The sequence below is a fragment of the Anomaloglossus baeobatrachus genome, chromosome 12, assembly GCF_048569485.1.
Source record: "Anomaloglossus baeobatrachus isolate aAnoBae1 chromosome 12, aAnoBae1.hap1, whole genome shotgun sequence".
NCBI lineage: Eukaryota > Metazoa > Chordata > Amphibia > Anura > Aromobatidae > Anomaloglossus > Anomaloglossus baeobatrachus.
The window spans coordinates 26,059,172-26,079,389 of NC_134364.1; the positions used below are offsets into that span (position 1 = coordinate 26,059,172).

Sequence of the window (20,218 nt, forward strand, 5' to 3'; positions counted from 1 at the left end):
AATCCCGTGAGACTGGCACTGGGCATGCGCAGGGACCGCTGTAGCACTGGGCGGCGTCATCAGCTATGGAAAGAAGCGATTGGGGACGGCATAAAAGGACCAGGAGGGAGAATAACGGATGCCAGAAAGCCCGCCCCCGTGACTATTTAAAAAAAAAAAAAAAAAAGAAGATTCCCATGCAAAAAAAGTAAGACTTTATAAAGTCTTTATTTTGGTCTCACATGGGGCACAATAACAACAGGGACCTTTCTAGAATGTAGCCCAGGAGCTGCAGATGGGGAATCTTTTAGGTTTTGGGCGAAATTTCTGCTGACAGGTTCCCTTTAATTTTGTTTCTCTCACTGAGAGCAATCACTTAATAAGGAAATCTTTTTCTGGACCCCAAAACACTTGTTTATCAAAAGACAGATTTATAGGAATATCATGATTTATAAAAGAAAGGATGTGCAAGTTGAATGTAGCCCAGATTATAGTCGCCTTAGGTAGCTAGTTCAGCTGGATGTGCATTAGCTGCTAACTTCTATGCTGGCTGTTACCGAAGAGGACAACGCATGTGAGAAGGTAAGAAGACTCTTTTTGTAGACTTGTTGTAGAGGAGCTGAAGAACAGGTACTTAGTACTAGAAGAGGCCCAGGATGGAGGATATTATACGAGAAAGCAACCCATGATAGAGGATATTCGACCAGGAAGAGGCCCAGGATGGACGATATTATACCAGAAAGAGACCAAGGATGGAGGATATTGTGCAAGAAAGAGGCCCAGGATAGGAAATATTCGACCAGGAAGAGGCCCACAATGGAGGATATTATACCATAAAGAGAAGCTAGGATAGAGGAAATTCTACCAGGAAGGGGCCCGGATAGAGAAATTATACCAGGATTTGGGACACTATTACTGGAAGTGTGACGCCCCTGGACTATTCAGGTCGTCACAGGGTACTGCACAAATTGCCCTACCCGTGCAGTATTCAACCCCCCATGGTTCTGGGTCTATATCCTGCAGTGTTGCTTCCATCAGCATTCACAAATCCTAGTAACACCTTGCACCACACCTGTCAGACACACCAGTGGGCGGCTTGAGCGGAATAGGGTCGCCAACCTAGGGGTCAGACAGTAGTGGGAGGGGGGAAGTCAGCGAGGGAGGAAGTGCAGAGCAGAGCTGACAGGCAGAACAGAAATAGATCCCAGTGAGAGAGGAGCTGGGAGAAGGAGCTCCCCAGTGAGTTGTTGGCTCCAGGGGAGTGAAGTGAGAGGAAGCTGGGAGTTGGAACTCCTAGAGGAGGAGAATCCTAGGTCGCAGGCGGTGGTTTGGACCCAAAGGAGTTGAACCCCCGGTCACAGGAGATTGACACTAGGTGCCAGGACCGGTCGAGTGGATGGTCAGCAGCCTGGGCCTAACCGCCGGTCTGGGACCGAATGCACAGCGGGGTGCATGGACTCTAGGTCAGGGAGAAGCTTCAGGCAACTCTGCAATTAACCTGAGGAGAGAGGAGCCTTTATGGACTGTTCCCACCAGCTCCAGAATTGGGGCACTAGCGCAACGAAGGAAATAGGGCTTTACAAACAAGCGGCCCACTGAAATCCCAAGCGTGAGCCCTGAGAGCAGGCTCCTCCACTTAGCCACAGTGGGGAGCGGGGCCCAGATAGCAGCAAGCTACCGGACCACAATGGGCACTTTAAAAATTTAGTGTCAGGAGGCAGGTTACAGACCACCAGCAACACTGCAGAGGACGGGACCCGGACGAGCTCCCCTTTGAGAGGCAGCGGCAACCAGAGAACTTTGTTAACCCGGTTGTCTGCGTCTGCTTATTGGCTGAGTGAGTACCTGAGTGATTTCCACTTCACGACAGCTAATAACAACATTATCCAGAGTCCTGGGGCCTACCCCTACCCGTGGAGGGCAACGACACCTTGCGGCCCGCCCCACTCCATCACCCCGGGTACTCCAAATGGCAGTGGCGGTACTCCAAATTACTGCACACCACGGGTGGTGTCACGAACTAACTCCCTTGTAAATATCCTCCTTTTATTTTAGAGTGTGGCCCCTAAGCCCCAGAGTCCGGAGACCCTCGAGCCACGAACGGACACTACCCCCGGATAAGAGCGGTGCGATCCACTGCTGGGGCGGCACAGAAGGCCCCCTCCCCCTTCCAAGCAAAATGTCCTCCATCTTAGGCCTAATATTACTGTAATATTCCAAAGTTGTTTATGTGCCTTTGAGATGTAGCAGATCTGGAAGCTACCTTATATTTGCACTCAGTTAACATTTTACTTTGCAGGTATTGTACATGAGAATTCAACACATTAAAGTGGTATGCACAAAGTGATATTCTGCTATTAGGAGGATGTTAAAGGTTAATGAGTCAGCCCTGCTTTCCCTACATCACATACAAGGCCACCTGGTTGGAGCACATGACCCAGTCTCTGGGCTTGCAGGGAAGAAAAGAAGGCATTTTGTGTCTGTGTGAGTCGATCTTGAGAAGCTGAGGGAGGAGGTAAAGGAGCAGCCATAGCTCCTGTATAATATATCTACATACACAAAAAAAAATTACTTAAACTCGCAAATATGAATTGGAGCTTTGTCGCATGACAACCATAGACCTCTAAGGCCATGTGCACACAGTGCGTTTTTGCGAATTTTTCGGATGTGTTTTTGTTCAGAAAAGTGCATGACTTTGATTCCCCAGCAAAGTCTATGAGTTTACATTTTTGCTGTCTGTACACAGTTTTGTTTTTTTTTTAGCTGCGTTTTTGTGGTGCCCACATGTCAATTATTTTTGCGTTTTTTCACTGCGTTTTCCAACCATGGAGTTCAATGAGATGTTCAAAAACGCAATGAAAAACGCAAATTGCAAATATAGCTGCATTTTAGTGCGTTTCTATGACTAAAAACGCAGCTATAAAAACGCAAGGGGTGGGTAGTACAGTGACCTGTACAGGAAGAGGATTCCTTCTGTTGGTAAACACAGAAGCGTGAATCCTCCCGGTACCGCCACTGCTGCTTCCACCACCCGTGCGGCGCCATGTCCACTCCCGTGCGGCGCCATGTCCGGCGTGAGGTGGAAGCAGCTGCGAAATCAAAAGTGAATAGTAGAAAAAAAAAAAATAAAGAAAGAAAAAAAAAAGTCATACTCACCTGTCTGCAGACTCCCGACATGTCCGCTCCCAGTTCCTCTCCCGGTACCGGCACCCCTGCTCTGACTGTGTGCAGACTCCCGGGCACGTCCGATAGCTACAGGAGCTGCTGATCGGATAAGTCTCGCGGTGAGGCCGACTTTAACGATCAGCTGATGCAGTCAGGAGACTAACAGCTGATTACCGCCGGGTCCTGCACCGATCGGACGGGAGTCTGCACAGAAGTGAGTAGTAGTTTTTTTGCACTGATGCATCAGCTGATTGTATAAACGGCTTTTATACAATCAGCTGATGTGTGATGTGATTCACATCCTTGAACCTGACATTATCTAAATCGGTATGCCTTCTAACAAACCGATCAGATTATATTGGATCCGGATTGGACGGCGCGGGACCCTTGACCTGGGTTTACTGCGGAGAGGGAGGGGTTCTTTATTTCAATAAAGATGGAGTCACTAATTGTGTTGTGTTTTATTTCTAATAAAAATATTTTTCTGTGTTGTGTTTTTTTGTTTTCTTTTTTATCTTTACTAGAAATTCATGCTGGCTATGTCCAATATTGGCGTGACACCATGAATTTAAGGCTTAGGGACAGTTGGTGATATACAGCTAGCCCTAACCTCATTAAACCCAGCGAGCCACCCGGCATCAGGGCAGCTGGAAGAGTTGGATACAGCGCCAGAAGATAGCGCATCTATTAAAGCGCCCTTTTCTGGCGTGGCTGCAGACTGCAACTCGCAGTGGGGGTGCCCAGAAAGCTTGGGCACCCTGCACTGCGGATTCCATCTCCAGCTGCCTAGTTGTACCTGGCTGGACTCAAATTGTGCGAATCCCACGTAATTTTTTTTCATTATAATATATATATATATATATATATATATATATATATATATATATATATATATATATATATATATATATATATATATATATATATATATATATATATATATATATATATATATATATATATATATATATATATGTATGTATGTATGTATGTATATATATATATATATATATATATATATATATATATATATTATACACATAAATATATACACATAAATATATACATACATACATACATACATACATACATACGTACATACATACATACATACACACACTTCCCTATATTTTTGGGTCCCAGCCGGGTATAAAATAGGCAGCTGGGGGCAGCCCGTACCTGCCTGCTGTACCTGGCTAGCATACAAATATATGGAGAAGCCCACGTCATTTTTGGGGGGGGGCTAAAAACTCCTGCATACAGTCCTGGATGGAGGATGCTGAGCCTTGTAGTTCTGCAGCTGCTGTCTGCTCTCCTGCATACACTAGTGGAGAATGAAGAACATATTGAAGGAGGAAATGACACTTTTTTCCAAACAATCTTTAATGGCATTAAATGGCATTGCTCACTCAAAAAAAAACACGCATAAAAACGCAGTGAGCAAAAACGCAGCAAAAAATACACCAAAACGCCTTAAAACACATGCATTTTTTGCGACTTTTGCCGCGGGTGCGTTTGTGTGGTTTTTTTGCAGCCCAAAAACGCAGCATAAAAAAAAACGCAGCTTTAAAAAAACCCAGTGTGTGAACTTACCCTAAGAAAATTTCATTTTTGTCAAAGAAAAAACAGTCAATGAATTTAAAGAACTTAGCAGCTCAATAAACAAGAAAAACAATATGATAGTTTTATCAGTGGGGAGAAAAGAACCATCTATTGATTAAAATGTACTTTGTTGGTAGGAGAAACACTTTACCACATTTTAACCCTTTTTTTAGTGGCTAGAGCGCACAAACTATCCTTACAGATACATTGAGAACCAACGCAAATATTATTATTATTATTATTATTATTATTATTAATAATAAAAAAATATCACAGTACTTATTAGAAGAAAAAAAAAATAAAATCAAAGAACAAAAAACTAAACTAAACTAAAGGTTCTCTGCATAGCACATGTAGGAGATAAGGTAGGCTGGCAAGATTTTTTCATTTAAAAAAAAAAGAGGAGAGAATTGCTTTTGCAGTTAAAAGAGTATAAATATTTATGACAAAAAGTGAGAATTAATTTCTTGTAAAATATATATATATTATACACACAATCAGATTGACATAGAAACTACCATGGGTAAATATTGCATATGGCCCATTAAGGCTATACATTATGGGGATCCCATAGATAGTGGAAAAAAATCCAACAAGTCGAAGTATTTCCATTGCGAATTTACCGCTATAGGATGTAATGACGGTCAGTCTCAGAGAAAAAGTCCTCAAATCAGCCCAACGTACGTTTTAATAAAGATTTTTTCTCTTCAGGGGACAGCACCTCCTATAGCGGTAAATTGGCAATGAAAATACTCCGACCTGTTGGATTTTGTTCCACTATCATAATGTATATCCTTAATGGGCAATATGCAACACTTACCCATGGTATTTTATATATGTCAATCTGATGAGATATATATATATATATATATATAGAGAGAGAGAGATATAATATAAAATATACTATAATATAATATACTATAATATATATATATATATATATATATATATATATATATATATATATATATATATATATATATATATATATATATATATATATATATATATATATATATATATATATATATATATATTACCATACATACATACATACATACATACATACATACATATATATGAGAGAGAGAATATGAATTGCTAATGGGATATTATGTGTGATCTAAATACTGTTTTATGTTACACCTATGAGTATGGGAACTATATGGAGTAAATTGCAATAGGATTGGTCTCTGTTTTTACCTAATTTTACAAGAAATGAATTATCACTTTTTGTCATAATAATTATTTATACTCTTTTGCACTACAAAAGCTCTTCTCTCCTCTTCTTTTTCTATTATGTTTATGAGCTTGTGTGGTGGGTGGGCGTCTGATAACAATCAGGCCCCCCGCTTTCTTTGCATGGCATTACGGAGTTTCGCTCTAATTTTTCATTTAAAGTATGGACCACAACACACTGATAGACCATGGACCTTCTGACCTCATCAACACGGCCTCATCTGTGAGACACGGAAACTGGCTTAAGAACAAGATTTTACCCTATTAAAACACCATTGGTGAGTATATTCTTATTATTATTTATTTATAGAGCACCATTGATTCCATGGGGCTGTACATGAGAGGGGGTTACATACAGAATACATATATAAGTTACAATAGACAGACTAGTACAGAGGGAAGAGGGCCCTGCCCTTGCGGGCTTACATTCTATATACGACCATATGCCTCACCCTTTCCTAAAACGGCAAGTTCAAAAAACAAAAGACTTGACATTGCTATACGCTCTGCTGTTGTATACAGCCTAGAGTCTATTTTGAGGTGTTAACCACCTAGGGCTTAAAATTATTACAAATACTGTTTGCAGTCAATGTTCTCTGCAAATCCTGGGTGGAAAACAGAGTAGAAAAAAAAAAAAACTTACATCAGGAGATTAGGCCATTGTAAGGAGGTGGTAAAGTCTTTTTTCATGTGCAATCAAGAGAACAAAGAGCTACTGGGAAAATGAACAAAGCAATGATACCCAACTAGTTAGTAATTTTAATCTAAGGGTAAAGCTGGGGTCACACATAGCGACAGTGACAACGACATCGCTGTTACGTCACCATTTTCTGTGACGTAGCAGCGACCTTGTAAGTCGCTGTTATGATCGCTGCTTAGCTGTCAAACACAGCAGCGATCATAACATCGCTACATGTGCAGAGAGCAGGGAGCCGCGCACACTGCTTAGCGCTGGCTCCTTTCTCTCCTAGCTACAGTACACATAGGGTTAATTACCCGATGCGTACTGCAGCTACATGTGCAGAGAGCAGGAGCCGGCACTAGCAGCAAGAGCGGCGGAGGCTGGTAACGAAGGTAAATATCGGGTAACCAGGGAAAGGTCTTCCCTTGGTTACCCGATGTTTACCCTGGTTACAGCTTTCCGCAGCTCCTGCTCCCTGCTCGCTTCATTTCGTTGCTCTCTCGCTGTCACACACAGCGATATGTGCTTCACAGCGGGAGAGAGACGACGAAAAAATGAAGCAGGACATTCAGCAACGACCGGCGACCTCACAGCAGGGGCCAGCTCGTTGCTGAATGTCACACACAGCGACAGCGACGGGACGTCGCTGCAACGTCACAGAAGATGGTGACGTAGCAGCGACGTTGTTGTCGTCGTCGCTGTGTGTGACACCACCTTAAGTTCACACAATGTTTTTTGTTTTTTTTTAATAAAAATTCTGCAAAAAGTAGTTTTTATAGCACTACCATAAATCAATGAGATTTCTGAAAAGTCATGCACACTTTTTTTCCAGTATGCTGTTTTTCTGAAGACTGTGGAACTTTATTTTTTTATTTATACACAGTATGTTCATTTCTTTCGAGGGCAATATGTTTTACTAGCGTATTTTTTCCCCATAAAATCTACAGAAAGGAGGAAAATAACCACAGATAAAAACCTTGCATGCATTATTATTGTGATTCCACATCAAAAATGCATTAAAAAAGGCTTGGAATTCGCACGTTACCATCAATAAAATGTTATCAAAGCCAACATGTTTTGTTTAAAAACAATGAAAACAATGCAGTGGAAATATTTATTGGATTAAAACAGATGAAAACAAAAAAAATGCAAGTAACATAATTAAGATTATTGATCCCGAAGTGTTGCAGAAAATCTGCAGCATCAAAGGACTTGGCCTATGTATATGTGCACTAAAAGGACGACGCGTCAGGATAAGGACGGTAGTGTTATTCCTGAAGTGTCTTCATTGACATCCCTTCTGTTTGCAAAAAAGACGCTAAGTGATTTTTTGAAAAGTGATCGATTTCCATGAGGATTCTGCCCAAAGAATGACCATGCTGCTTCTCTTAAATGCTCCTCAGCTTTTGAAGCCTGAAGTGGTGAAACGAAGTGACAAAGGACGGAATAGGTTAACAGCACTCACATATCACATCCTGATCTCGCCCCTTGTCTATATCCCTCAAGGTTTTATTATTGGACACCTCTTTTCAATCTACACCTTCAGCCTGGGACAGCTCAGAATCTCACAGCTTTCAGTAGCATGTCTATACTGATATACAGATCTACCTCTCTGGACTAGCCATCACCTCCTTCCTTACTAACCAGAATCACAATCTGTCCGATATTTAAAAATGGTTTTTCTCCACTCGATTTGTAAAAAACGTAACGTGGACAAAACAGAATCCTTTGCGTTTCCCCCATCTCACTGAACCCTCACAACAGACCTATCCATCATGTTCAATGGCTCCTTCTCCCCAGTGCTGCAAGCTGCCTTGGGGTAATCCTTGACTACTCTTTCATGCCACATATCCTAGCCCTTTTCACCTCCTGCTGTCTTTGACTCAAAATATTTCCTGGATCCATACATTCCTTAACCAAGAATAAGCAAAAACATTTAAGAATGCCCTCACCAGTGCCCACCTCAACTACTGCAACTTCCTGCTCTGTTGCCTCACTTCTAGCACCACACCAGTTTATCAAAACTTTGCTGCAAGACTTATCCACCTGTACCCTCGCTATTCCCCAAGCTTCTTTTCTGTCAATCCCTTCACTGGCTCCCCATTGCCCAAAAACTACAGTTAGCCTAACCATAACATACCAAGCCATCAACAACCTGGGTCCTCCATACATCTGTGACCTAGTTTCCTTGTACTTACCTGCACACAACTTCTGATCTTCACAATATCTCCTCCTCACATCCAATCTTCTCTTTTCTTCCTACAATCATATTCAAGATTTCTCCCGTGCATCCCTCATACTCCAGCCCAAGCATATAAAACTCACCTACCATGTAAACCTTCAAAAGGAACCTAAAGACCCACCTGCAGTAACCCTCAATCCACTATACCGCTGCATAACCAGCTTTACCCTCACCTCCTGTATCCTCACTTCTTTGCAGTAGTTTTAAGTGATTTTTCAAGTGGGTTGCAGATCGAATCCACCTGACAAACATGTGTGCATATACGTGTTTTTGGAGGAGTTTCTTGAAAGATTTCCGGAAATTGTTTGGAAGGGTTTTTAAAGCATGTTGTAAACCAAATTTTTCCTGTAGTATGGTTTGCTACTTTTTGATTGAAAAATGCCTAGGTTGGCATCGATTCCATGAGGAGCTGCTTCTAAGACCCATTTCACACATCAGTTTTTTGCCATCAGTCACAATCCATCAAATTTTGAAAATAACGGATCTGGCAACTGATGCCGCTGGATCAGTTTTTTTTCTCATCAACTTGTATTAGCGACGGATGGCCTCATGTTTCATCACTCATTCCACGGATCCATCGAAAAATGTGTCCATCGGACGTAGACTACATCCACAATAACATTTTTTGTGTATGTCGAACAGCATCCAGCTGAACAGATCCCTCGCCGTCCGTCGTTTGGTAGAATGGAAGCCTAAGGGTGCAGGATCAGTCATCCGTCAAACGGAATCCTGCGACGGATTTTATTTTTTTAACCGAGCATGCTCCCATTATTTAGCCCCTAGCTAGTCGGATCAGTCAAAAAACGGATCCATCGCATCAGTTTAGCCACAATCTGCGACGGATCCGTCGAGAAAACGGATTGTGACTGATGGAAAACTCAGATGTGCGAAAGCGGCCTCAGTAGTCACATTACATGCATAGGAAGTGTTTAAGTTGTTCTTTGAATAAATTTTCAATTTTTATTTTTTTTTTTTTTTTTTTTTTTTTTTTTAGGCAGAGCGGCTCAAAAAAAAATTAAAAAAAAAATCCACAAGTTGCATATATCCAAACTTCTCAATTTACTTTTAATTTTCTAGGATTTTTGAAACTCATTTGTAGCCATTACTTCATAGTTTTCTGTAAAAATAGCCCCTACGAAGCTACCTTCAAAATTTTCTATACTTCTGTATGTCATACCTATCTGGATATATTTTCTCCCACTGCCATACTTCTGTATAACCAGGCATAGCACATGTTGTTCCATAGTCTTAGAAAAAGGGATTTGTCCTGTGTAACCATAAAATCATGGTGATTTTGGGTGACATCTTCTCGTGCATGACCGTACCATTAAAAAAAAAAAAAAAAGCATCGGACACCAAAATACGGTCTCCTGAATGTGGTGCCATTTTCCACATCACAATCCCATGTCTGCGTAGACTAGCATATTAACAGCATTAATTCCATAGCATCTCTGTCCATTATTATTGCTGTGTACTTAAAAGACCCAGATTTACACCCATCACAGTCTGACAGCAACGATTACACACTGATCTGATCACTAAGCCATCTGGGCATTACAATTCTTTTTTGCCTTAGATTTAGTATACAAAATGCAAAAAGCTGGACAAGAATAAAAATACGAAAAAAAAAAAAATGTTTTATTTCTGTGGTTCTTTATTGCACGGCAACACAGACCTGCTTAACCGAATCGGGATGCAGTATCAGATGCAGCCCACGAACAAAGTACAGCGCCACTATTGGATATATACTGACCAGTTTAGCCAATATCCTACAACCTGTTAATAATTACAGCATATGGCCACCATCTATCCAATAGTTTAGTTTCCTAATGAAGCAAAAATAAGTAACAAAGATCAAATATTCCACTCTGACACTTGGATTCTTGAAAAGCTGGATGCCAGCCAGCTCACACAGCTCTAGAGTTGAGCGGATCGGCCATAATCTGGGTCCGGTGGATCCGGATCGGGTTGCCGCCGAAGTCCGGATCCGATACGGAATCCGCAGACATGCAAATCAATGGGGAGCCGGATCCGGGACAAAAAGAAAAACAAAAAAACAACAACCGGAACCGGATCGTGCACCCCGAATCCCGGGTACTGGTCGGACTCTGATCGGGCACTCAAACCGTGCGGATCTGGATTTTGCGGATCCGGGTCCGCTGAACCCTACACAGCTCTACTAGACTTCTAGATGGCAATTCAGCCTGGTTTTTGCAAAGATAAGGTTTGGGGAGGTGTAGTACTGGAAACCAGACAGAAGACGAATCAACGGCTTTGAAATGTGGTGCCGGAGAAGGATGTTGTTATTAATACCATGGACGGTAAAAAGAACAAAAATCAATTTTGGAACTAATCAAGCCATAAATGTCACTGTAAAAAAAAAAAAAAAGTTGATTTTCTAATTTCTCAAGCTTCTCACTAGCCAACAGTCAGTATAAAGGTTGGACCGTCCTCTGACGCAACTTGGATCGTATTCATTCGCTGCCTTCCTTCACTGACCCATTCACTTGAATTGGAGTTTTGTCATCAAATCAGATTTAGGATATTTACAGGTTTTTTTTCCAGGGAGTTTTGTAGCAGAAACTGCAAGTATTTGAGGATAATTGAGAGTTTGTATTCAGTTTCTGCTCCCAAATCTCGTCAAAAATCCCATTGTGAACACACCCTAAAGTATAACATTTAACATCTTTTTATGAAAGACATCAGTAGCCCCTTTGCCCCCCACCTCAAAAAAAGAAAAAAAAACAAAAAAAAAAAAAAAAACAACTAGCTGACAAGTGAACAGTACCCACAAAAATATGTAGGGTCAGTGCACACAAAGTAAAAAAAAAAACAAAACAAAAAAAAACAAAACAAACCACTGACACCACACGTACCTGCAAAACTGAGGTGTGAATGTGGCAAACTGTTTTATTTTGTGTTAAAACGTCCCTATCCCCAAACTAGGCCTGCTCCTATAATGGAAGGAGCACCTCCAGATTGTCAATTTTACAAAATATTGTCTGATAAAGGCTCTTAGAAGATTTTTAATGTCCTTTGAAAGCTCACAACGTTAAAGCACAAATTAAGCTTGGACTTCTCTCAAATTGAAAGAGTGAAGTTTCGCGGGATCTTGCTCTTTGAGTTGACCGCTTGCTGATGCGTACTTTACTAGTTATGCTTGAATCTGGTAACATCATTCAAGCGTTTACTATTCGGTGACGGCTCAGTAAATTATGCGGCAGTACTTGGTTGGTGGAAAATCAACATTTTGCTCCTATACCAAGGGGGACCACAGTGGGCAATGCTGGGATCCCACAACCTGGATGTTAGAGCACAACTTTCGCTAGAAAGTTGGTCCTTGTGGGGCCTTAACCCTTCTAAGTGCTTTTCTGAATTCATGATATTGTGAAAAATCAATCTGGGGAAACTCATTTTTTTATTAAAGGGCAGCCCCAGATCGGTAGTCTTTATATAGCCAATCACCAAAGGGCTAGTCCTTTACAGTCAGTGTAACATTAACCTTCCATTATAGCAGATGACAGAGCTGCAGTGTGGAGATCAGTCTCAGCATATGACCGTCATCTCGTGCATGATCATGTTTGCAAAAGGAGTTGCTTCAAACATTGCAGGGTGTCAGCCCAAACAGCGCTCTACTACTCCCATCTTATCTAAGTTACTCATTAGAAGTGGAAGGTTTAATCATGTCTGCCATCTAGTTACTCCACAATTCATAAGTAGAGTCTGAATGGGGCACCACTGGCTACAATTCAGAGAGTAAATTGGCAATATATGCTCTAGGGAAGTGGTGTCCCATGGCTCCCAACAGGTCTAGTTTTCAGGATTTCCTTAGTATTGCAAAGGTGATGCCTCGACTTGTTCAATGCTAAAGAAATTCTGAAAACATGACTCAATGGGGTCATAAGGACTGGAGTTTGGAAAACCCTGCTTTAAGCCCGCAACACACATCCGTGCCTCCGGTACGTGTTTGGTACGTTTTTGCAAGTACCGGAGACACAGAGACCCATGTTATTCTATGGGTGATGGCACACACGTGTAAAATCACACGGAACGTGTGTCCGTGTGATAAGTACATGTGTGCGTTTTCCCGCACGGACAACATGTCAGTTTTTGGCGGTCAGCACGCAGGCACGGACCCACTAAAGTCAATGGGTCCATGCCTGCACGGACGGCACACGGAGCATGTCCATGTTCAGCACGTTTCGTCCGTGTGCGTTTTTAAACGAGCAATCTATTTTTTTTTTCTTTTTTATTAAAGTCAGTCTACTTACCTTTTTTTCCTGCTGTTCTCAGTCATACTTACATTGGCGCTCGGTCTTTTTCTTCCCCGGCGCATACTTACCAATCCCCGATCACCAGCGCGGCGAGGAACAGCTGTGCCAAAAATACGAGGCTTCAATTCATTTGAAAATGCCGGCCGCTCATTAATCAATCTCGAATTCCCTACTTCCCCCACCCACCGGCGCCTATGATTGATTGCAGTCAGACGCGCCCCCACGCTGAGTGACAGCTGTCTCCCTGCACCAAATCACAGCAGCCGGTGGGTGGCTCTATACTGTGCAGTGAAATAAATAATTTAAAAAAAACGGCGTGCGCCCCCCCCATTTTGATTCCAGCCAAGATAAAGCCATACGGCTGAAGGCTGGTATTCTCAGGATGGGGAGCCTAACAATATCAGCCAGCAGCCGCCCAGAATTGCCACATACAATAGATGCGACAGTTCTGGGACTCTACCCGGCTCCTCCCGATTTGCCCTGGTGCGTTGGCAATCGGGGTAATAAGGAGTTAATGGCAGCCCATAGCTGCCAATAAGTCCTAGATTAATCATTGCAGGCGTCTAAGAGACACCCCAATGATTAACCTGCAAGTTAAAGTTAATAAACACACAGTGAAAAAATCCTTTATTTGAAATAATAAATAATAACAAATACCCATCCATGTCCGGCGTAATCCACGGAGGTCCAGCGTCGCTTCCAGCTCTGCTACATGAAGGTGACAGGAGCGGCAGAAGAACACCACCGCTCATGTCACCTCCACGCAGCAACTGGAGGTGAGCCGCGCAATCAGCGATGACATCACTCAGGTTACTCGCGGCCACCGCTGGATCCTCCAACTGTGACAGCAATTCGCTCGAGTGACAGCGATGAAGTCACAGGTGAGTTGCGGTCTCGGGTGGAGGATCCAGCTAGCCGCGGGTAGCCTGAGTGACGGTAGCGCTAATCGCGCTGCTCACTTCAGTCACTCTGGGGATTAGCGGTCACTGGTGAGTCCTTCACGGCTGACCGCTAATCAGTACGCAACACAGACAGAGCCGCGGTATGAGGATGAAGTCGGGTGAACTTCACCAGAGTTCATTCTCATCGCACAACTTTGTCTGTCGACATGTATCAACGACATTTTACCACACACACGGACATTACACACGGACATTTCACGTACACATACACCGACATTTCACACGCACACACGGACATTCCACACGCACACACGGATAGCATACGCCATCACACAGATGTCATATGTACCGGAGAAACGCCCCAAAAAAAAGGAACACGGACCCGAAAAACGGACCGTGTCACACGTATGTTTTTTATTCGGAAGTGTGTTTTTGGCCTTAGAGGATTGGCATTTTCAATACAGCCATGTGCAATTTTGACTGAAAAATTCCTACATCCCTGACTGGGGTTTTTAACTATTCCAAAACGTCAAAAGTTAAAATTAATGATCGATTCATGAATCCAGTTGATGATTGGTCATTACATTAGAAACAAGACTTTAAAATGTGGATATTTGTGCCGCCCCCGTGTCGGGTCTCCGGACCCGGGGGTCGTGCGTTCACTCAAATGAAGGGGGGTATTTACAAGGGATGTATTAGAGTTTGTGATGCCACCCGTGGTATGTGGTAATTAGGAGTACCACCGCTGCAGTTGGGAGTACCCAGGGATGATTGAATGGGGTAGCCAGGTGTTGTGACCCTCCACGGGTGGGGGTGGGGGGTTACCCCGGGGCTCGGTTGTGGTGAGGGGGAGTGCCGTTGGATGAGAAGGGGTCACTTGTGTACTCACTCAGTCCATTAAGTTCTGGATAGCGCTGAGGGGAGCTTCGTTCGGGTCCTGTCCCCAATGGTGCTGCCTGGTGATCCGTGACCTGCCTCCTGGCACTAAGTTTACTTCTTTGGTGGTCCCGGTAGTGTGAAACTTGCCGGGTCCCGCTCCCCACTATGGCTAAGTGTGGGAGCTTGCTCTAAGGGTTCACACTTGGGATTTTCTGGACCATTTTGAGTGGAAAGTGCTATCCCGCTCGTTGCGCTAGTACCCCAATTTTGGAGCAGGTGGGAACGGATCTTGAAGGCTCCATTCTCCTTGGGTAAATTATTGGGTTGCCTGAAGCTGAACCGGTCGTGCCCTGGTCCCAGGCAGGTGATTGTGCAAGGCCGCCGGCTGTCCTTCGACAGTTCCGTGCCCCTTGCCATGATCCCCTGCGACCAGGGGTCTAGCTCCTCTAGGCCCATACCACCATCTGCCACCTAGATTACACCTCAGGAGCCCCCCTCCTGACCGCCTCTCACTTTCACTTCTCAAGCTCAACTCTCCTTCTGACACTCCTGACCTCTTCTCCAACCCCCCCAGGTGGGCGACCCTATTCCACTCAGGCCGTCCACTGGTGTGTTTGGTGGGTGTGATGCAGGGTGTATCCAGGATTTGATTAGCTGATTTAGGCAACATCATATTGTTAGGGATCCTAAACCAAGAAGGAGGTGGATACTGCACGGGAGGGCAGATTGTGCAATACCCTGTGATGACCCGAAAGTCCAGGGGCGTCACATATACAACTTCAATAGCCAAAAATTGAGTGCATGATTTGTCAACTGCTCTTTCTCCCTCAATACAAATGCATGCTTCATTTGGGGCACTGCAGAGGTGTGGTCATGGCGGCACCATATCAACCAAAATCAAAAATAATCAGTGTTGACATGTTACCATGCCTTATCCTTCTTTCCCCAGACTAACTATTGCGAGAAAGTCAGGAACCCCCGAAATATATAAAATATTGAGCAAGCCTGTTATATAGGGCATGTCAGTAATTAACTGGATGCACCCTGACTGCTGTGCCCAGGCAGTACAGGGTTAAGCATTCGTCCCATGTCCGAGTTAACACACCCTCCCCTTATAGATTTTGCCTCTCCCCTTATAGATTTTGCCCAATGGGATCGTTCCCAGAGTTCCATAGTTTTCCCCTATATAAAGTCCCTCTCTTCCTGATTCCAGCCTCTCCTCACTGCGTGAGAACCGGATTAAGCTGGTGAGAGATGACTGACAGACTTGGTGATGCTGTCAGGGACAGGATCAGGAGGGAAGGGGACGCATGGCTTGCTGCAATTCTAGGTGAGCAGCGTCCCCCCCCCTCCTGAGGCACAGACACTACAACCGGTCGGCAGGCGGCCTGCCCGTGCAATCCGCCCTCCGGAGCGTCTGAGCCCCTCTGCAGGAGCGTCTCAGCGCAGGCGCGGGGGGCGTGTGCGCGCCTCACGCTCGGGACACGCGCGTTCACGTCCCTCATGTGAAGCCCCGCCCACCCGCCCAGCTCCAACACATGCAGCGGCCGCAAGCCTTACCTGTCCTGCAGGCAAAGCGGCGCTGCCAGCTTTAACACCATCGCTCCCTGCTCTGCTTCCGTCTGCTGTCCCACAAACGCTGCAGCGCTCTGCACTTCCTCCACCTCCTGTAAGGCCTATTCCCTTAGCTATGGGAGGCCATAACAGCCGCAGCAGCTCCTCCTCCTCCTCAGCAGAGGAGTATGCTGCACAATTAATGCCCACAGTGGCAGTTTCTTACCCTTCCCTCACACCCTGCAATGCCTCAGAAGTATGCAGGGTGGGATCTGTGGCAGAAGCCACAAATGTAGCACCCCAAACACTGCCACAAATCATTAACAATCAAGGGGGGATGGCTGTTCATCCTGCTATGGCTGCAGTGATGGCTTGGCCTCCTGCAGCACCTGCGGTGATGGCTTTGCCTCCTCCTGCAGCACCTGCGGTGATGCGTTGGCCCCCTGCAGCATCTGCGGCGATGGCTTTGGCTCCTGCAGCACCTGCGGCGATGGCTTTGCCTCCTGCAGCACCTGCGGCGATGGCTTTGCCTCCTGCAGCACAAGCAATGATGGCCTTGCCTCCCACAGCGCAGAACATACCCCAGCCCCCTCCTACTCAATCTGCCCCCTGGGTGGATTATGCAGCGGGTGCTGGAAGCACGGCCCACGGTCGGCGACGCCGTGGGCGCGGTAACCGCTCTGCTGCCTCCTCAGCCTCTTCGCATTCCCGAAGTCCTTATAGGCGTAGTCGCTACGATAGGGATCATGATTGACATACCGGCTATTCTACGCGACGGTCCAGGTCCTCTCGCCGACGTCATCGTTCACGGTCCTCAAGATGGCGTTCGCCTTTAACAACGGCGGAGTCGTCTGATGAGTCTGGAGTGTCTGGTAGGCCCTCTCGACACAGAACCAGCCGCCAGAGGGACGCCGAGACATATATAGACCAGGCGCACGTTTCAGCTGCTCCACAGATACCGCTTAATCCTACAGATCCTCCTGCTGTCGGTGAGTACAATTATTCGGGGGCTTGGGCAGGGCCTGATACAACGGCTATGTCATTACAAACATTGCTAGCACATATTAATACCCCGGGTAATAAGATATTAGTTAACCCTTTATTATTTGGCCGGCAACCTGAAAAGAGACCCGACCCCCCTCCCCGTGCGGATATACATAGGGACACTTTTTTTGTAGTATTTCCCCCTTGAGTTCGCACCTTGATACCGAGACTATTAATAAAATATGGGCCAACGACTACATTGACATTTGGTCTCTGGTATCCACTGAACAATCCACGATTGACAAAGAGCGGCGGTCCGCTGATCGGCCTTTTGAGAGGAAACCCAGAGTCGCGAAAACAATTAACAATTGGCTGCAAGCCTTTTTTGTCATGGGTTGCGTTATGGGTCAAAAGCACCCCGAGCATTGTTCTGAGCCCTTTATATATGCCGATTAAATTTATAACTCTTTCAAAGCACATGGCGGCTCGGCCTGGTGGCGCTATGATGAAGACTTTCGGCGCAGTTTAGCACTCCAACCCCATTTAGGTTGGGGAGTAAAAGCTACGGACTCATGGTTGCATTTCATGATGACACCAAAAACCCCCTTTCCGTGTGCGGCCTCTGGCAACTCCGCCGGTTCCAGTTCAGTGGCCATGCGTAGACCCGGCACGTGCTGGTTGTTCAATGAGGGTCACTGCCGATTCTTCGGTCTCTGCAGATATAAACATGAATGCTCCAATTGTGGAGGCACACATGCTGCAGTCAAGTGCTCTTCTCCAAAATTGCCAGCTAAATCGTCGTCAATTCCGTCCGACCATAAAGACCCCGGTGAGCGTAGCCGTGATGGGGCCGTGGCTCGATCGTTACCCCAATAAAGAGGCTGCCGCGCAGTTGCGCTTTGGATTCAGTTTCGGGTTCTTCATCCCCTTCAACTTTACCAGACTCCCTCTTTTTGCTCAGAATCTTAAGTCCGCGCATGAATTCCATGACGTCCTGCTAGACAAGCTTAAAACTGAGTTAACTAAAGGCGGAATTGAAGGCCCTTTCCTTTCACCACCATTTTCCAACTTGCGGGTGTCCCCCCCCTTGGAGTCATACCAAAAAAAAAAAAAAAAAAAAAAAAAGAGCCTGGAAAATTCCGTTTGATACACCACCTATCTCACCCTAGCGGTTCTTCCGTTAATGACGGTATACTCGAGTGTGAGGCGTCGGTGACTTATGTATCTTTCGACAGAGCCGTTGAGTTAGTCAGGAAAGCCGGTCCGGGTGCGCTCATGGCCAAGTCAGATATTGAGGCGGCTTTCCGCCTCCTGCCGGTCCACCCGGATTGTTACCATTTACTCGGTTGCTTCGTAGATGGTTATTATTACTTTGACACTTGCCTTCCTATGGGATGCTCAATCTCATGTTTCTATTTTGAATTATTCAGTTCGTTTTTGGAGTGTGCGGTTAAGGTTGAATCCCGTTCCCAATCTGTCATTCATTATCTTGATGACTTCCTGTTTGTGGGCCCTCAAGGCTCCTCCCATTGTCAAGTCTTATTGGATACGTTCTGCACCCGCATGGCCAGATTTGGCGTTCCGTTGTCTGAGGACAAAACTATCGGTTCTTCTCCAGTCCTGTCTTTTCTAGGTATCGAGATCGATTCAAACGTAATGGTCTTCCGGCTTCCAGATGACAAGGTGTCGAAGCTGCTGTCCATGATATAAGGGTTCTGCGCTGTACGGAGTGTGACCCTACGTCAGATGCAATCGTTGCTGGGCCTCTTAGTATTTGCCTGTCGGGTCATGCCAATGGGCAGAATTTTTTTTCCCGCAGGCTCTCACTGGCTACAACAGGTGTTCGGCTCCCTCATCATCGTATCCGGATTACCTCCCGCTTGCGTGAGGATTTGGCAGTGTGGGAAGAATTTCTTTCCAGGTACAACGGTCGCACTTGTTTTCAAGACAGTTTTGTGTCCAATACAGAGCTACCACTTTTTCTGAAACATCTGGGTCGTTGGGTTTTGGCGTTATTTTTAAAGACCAAGGGTGCGCGGAGCATTGGCCTCCCCCCTGGCATACCAACGGTTTCATTTCCGATATAACGCTCCTTGAGTTGTTCCCCATTGTGGCAGCTGTGGCTATGCGGGGCCCTGCTATTCAGAATAGGCGATTTTTATTTTGCTCGGATAACTCGAGGGTGGTCCACGCGATTAATCACCTGACTTCGTCGTCCCTGCCTGTTATCAAGCTGCTGAGATTTTTGGTTTTTAAATGTTTGGAGCTCAACATTTGGTTAAAAGCTCGCTATGTTCCGGGTACGTGTAACATGATAACTGATTCCTTGTCCTGTTTTGACTTTCAGAAATTCCGACACCTTTACCCTCATGCCCAAACAGAGGGACTCTCGTGCCCATCCAGCATGTGGGACCTGCTGGACTGCAGTTGATGCCGTTGGTGACATCCTCCGTTCTGGCATGACGATGTTATTTTGAGTAATGTGGGTTTATGTATTCGCATACGTGAATCCAAGACTGACCAATCCGGTAAGGGCTGCTGGATTCCCTTATTTTCCATATCCGGACCAGTGTGCCCCGTTAGATTTGTTCATAATTATATGGCGGTCCGCCATGGGGAATTTTCCTTCCTAGTTCATGAAGATGGTTCCCCTATGACGAGATTCCAGTTCCTGTCTGTTTTTCGCAAATGCCTCAGGTCCTTGGGTTTTTTCTCC

General features: G+C 45.0%; 1 protein-coding gene across 5 annotated transcripts in view; it reads right to left on the reverse strand.

Annotated features, from left to right (window-relative positions):
* FMN1 (formin 1) overlaps positions 1 to 20,218 on the reverse strand; it is a 367,097-nt gene that overhangs the window by 188,724 nt on the left and 158,155 nt on the right. The gene's annotated exons all lie outside the window — the stretch shown is intronic.